Source organism: Dermacentor variabilis, chromosome 5 (genome assembly GCF_050947875.1).
Source record: "Dermacentor variabilis isolate Ectoservices chromosome 5, ASM5094787v1, whole genome shotgun sequence".
Classification (NCBI taxonomy): Eukaryota; Metazoa; Arthropoda; class Arachnida; order Ixodida; family Ixodidae; genus Dermacentor; species Dermacentor variabilis.
In genome coordinates, this window is record NC_134572.1 from 133,151,922 (window position 1) to 133,155,202 (window position 3,281).

General features: G+C 47.7%; 1 pseudogene; it reads left to right on the top strand.

Moving 5' to 3' along the window:
* The first annotated feature begins 2,613 nt into the window (after nucleotides 1–2,613).
* LOC142583804 (U2 spliceosomal RNA) lies at nucleotides 2,614–2,709 on the top strand (annotated as a pseudogene).
* The last annotated feature ends 572 nt before the right edge of the window (nucleotides 2,710–3,281 follow it).

Here is a 3,281-nt window from a genome sequence, read left to right on the forward strand (position 1 = left end):
GTTTCAATGTATGTAAACTGAATATGTCGATAATAATATCTAGTAATAACGCTAATATAAGATGTGCCCCACAAGTGTACGATTGCTTATGACCTGGCGTGGTAGACCATCGCTCCTCGCATGACTTGTCTGAAGTAAATGACCAGACATGATTTCCTTGCAGTAGGCCAGGTTAGGTTAGGGCTTGGTACGACGGAAGGTTGAATGCACAAAGAAAGATCATTTTTTTTTTCGTGCAAAGATAAACGCAAAGTCAGCTGCGTCATGCTTAGGAACATGCAGAAAAATTAGCTTTCCTTTCAAAAGCCTACATAGCGTGTTTTCTTTGTGTAAAATGTTTATTTACTGAACAGAACATGAGCCGAATTTGCAAAGTTTTCCGTTCATAAGCTCTCTTTGCCAATGCCTGATAGCGTTCTCTACTACTAAGTCCACCATCTGGATTTGCTGGAATTTACTCTTATGAACAATTCTAGCGTAAAGGGCTTTCTGTGAATACAGGCCCAGATGCTGATGAGCCTATGATAGACGTACCATCGAGTGGCTAGGATTATATACGGCTGCTGGGACAAATAAACGGCGCAGGCATTTTGTGGCCCTCATAATGAATCTCACGCCACTGGAGAAAGGCGCACTGGCGCGAATAATCAACCCGTCAACTTTGGGCATAATCACGAGTCAGGGCAGCTTTGATTGGTCTGCCGGCGAGCAACCTGCTTGGCAGGATCCGCCCGGCTGTCACTCATACTTGACGGATCAGGGTAGGGCGCGCCTGTGGCAAGCACCAACCGGGCGTCACGCCCTCAACCTCCACAGGTGGGTCGTTCCACCGCCTCCTTGCAGTTCGGGTCTTCTTGTATATCACACGCCTATAGATCCAAGAGTAACCTGTTCCAAATCTACATCGCTAGTAATCTGCGTTAAGGGGAAATGAAACGTCGTACAAACAGTAATTATATTGGATGCATCAAACCTATGTTGGAACTATTGGCTGTAATGAAGTTCAAATGTCATAGGTGACCGAATACAGATAAATGCTTCTTAAGGGGCGAGTTGCTGCTCCTCAATTATAAAAAAAAAATAAAGCTCTTGAAAAATAAAAGGCACAGGAAAAGCTTAATCGTTTGACTCCTTGGTTTAGTGAGGTTTAACGTCTCTAACGAACTTTGTTGTATCCCGATCACCTTCGCCTTTGTCTTACCAGCACTTGTATGACTATAGGCATGGACCAATACCAGGGCAGCGATATCGTAGCGGTGCCTTTTCCACCAGTGCTATTCTTTCCGCGCTTTTCGCGCTTCGTTAGTAGTCAGAGCGACGCTCCGCCCGCTTTATCAGTGAGATCTGCCGGTCATGAACGGTGAATGATGTCATGGAATTGAGTTCCCCAGTTTTCTGTCCTCATGAGCAATAACCTAAGCTATCCGCGATGGTCCTGCAGGGAAGGGCCCAGGATTGACCCTGGTCACCTGTGGTATTTGAACGCGCACGTTAAGTTAAACTCGCGAGTATTGTAAAATGTGGCCACCACGGTAGGGAATTGAACCACAACAAGAGTAGATGCGACCCGATGGAGACCACCATCAGCGGAAGTGGATAACAGATACACTCCTTGCTTACCTTGGTGAGACAGGCTTCGGGGCTGAACTCTGTAAGATGCTAGGACTACTCCAACATTCCATAACCACTGATGGCGATCGTCAAGAGGGGAGGAAAATTCGTTATGAACATTACGCTTGAAAAACAACTTTGCGTTCAACAACAAAACGCCGTAGTCACTGGATGACCGCTACAGTTAAGTACGACATTTCTTGTTTGCACAATGGGCCGCTTAGATTTGTCAGTGAATGAGAAGTGAGCCGGTTCTTCACAGAACTTACGTACGCTCATTCGTGTCATGATTGATTCAATCAAAAGACGGAACTGAAGTGCTTGCATTTTTCTTTAAAGTGTTTAGATATTTTAGCGCGTTTATCTTCACACACTTTCCGGGATGTTTATATGTGTTTTTTTTCTACTCGTTTTCACACCAACTTGTGTCACTGGTAGTAAATTTTCTAAGGGGTAGAGCGCCGGGCTCCTGTGCTTAGGGAACATTGTTCGAAGCCAACCGTGAGACCAACTTGGGTCACTGAGTATATAACACTGGCTGTGAGCGCTTTTGGATGAACCTCTCCGACGCCGACATGGGTCATAGGGTATGTGCCACCGTATGTGTGTACTGCTCTTCAATAAAGCTATTTGTTGCCAACTATGGTCACTATGCATGTACCGCTTTTCAATGAACGTTCTTGGCGCCAATTCGGGTCAGATGGGTATGTGCTCTCCAACGGAAAAAAGTCATGAGCCATTCCACTCTGTGAAGGTGGATGTTTAGCGAAGCTGTTTAGCACACGACACAGAGGTGACAGGGAATTTCGAACAAAGTTGCGAACTTATTCAGCGTGATTTTTATATGCATTCGTGTGGATGACGGGATCGCCGCCCCGGGAAGCCGGAGGAAACTAGACACTCGTGACGTTTAGATGGGGCCGCCACCACAGGAAAGCAGAAGGAAAGTAGATACGCAAGCGCTTGGAACGCCGACAAAGAGAGGGCGCTGGGAAGGCAGACATGGCCGACGCGGGTCAAAGTGTAGCATCTGTTCTTATCAGCTTAATATCTGATACGGGTTGTATTTGGACCCAAGATATTGAACTGGGACCTCTTTTGGTCCCAGGTGTGACAAGGGTAGTTCAAGGGGGCGTTATAGGTCCCGGAGCCCACCATCCGGAGTCCTCAGGGGTACGTGTCATTGCGCTGGGACCATTTCTGCACTATCACCACGATCGGCCCACATTTTTACTCGCGCAGAACAAGAATGCACGCAACCGTAGCTATAGACAGCTTCGCTGTAAAAAGAAAACTTGCTGCCTCTCCCGTAATCAAGAGTAGATGTAAGCATGAAATGGCAACCGGCAAAACACATTGGTTGGAGATAATACTAGCCACAATCTTATAATGGGTGTGGTGCATGTTCGCAACGGCACACCCAACCCCACTACACCACGCCATGCTGTGCACTGGCCCATATGGATGCTGCCCAGCTAAAACAAAACCGACTGAAGGCGGCACGACAGGCAGCGAAAGACGCCAGTATTTGAATCCCACCGATGGCAACGGCTGTTGTGGTCGCACCGATGGTACGACTTGTTGGGAACTCGGCGCTGACGCCCGTGGTTGCACCTGGGTCGCAAGCCCCAAGGGTAGCGTTGGCCTGGCGGCCTGGGGTACAACTGGAA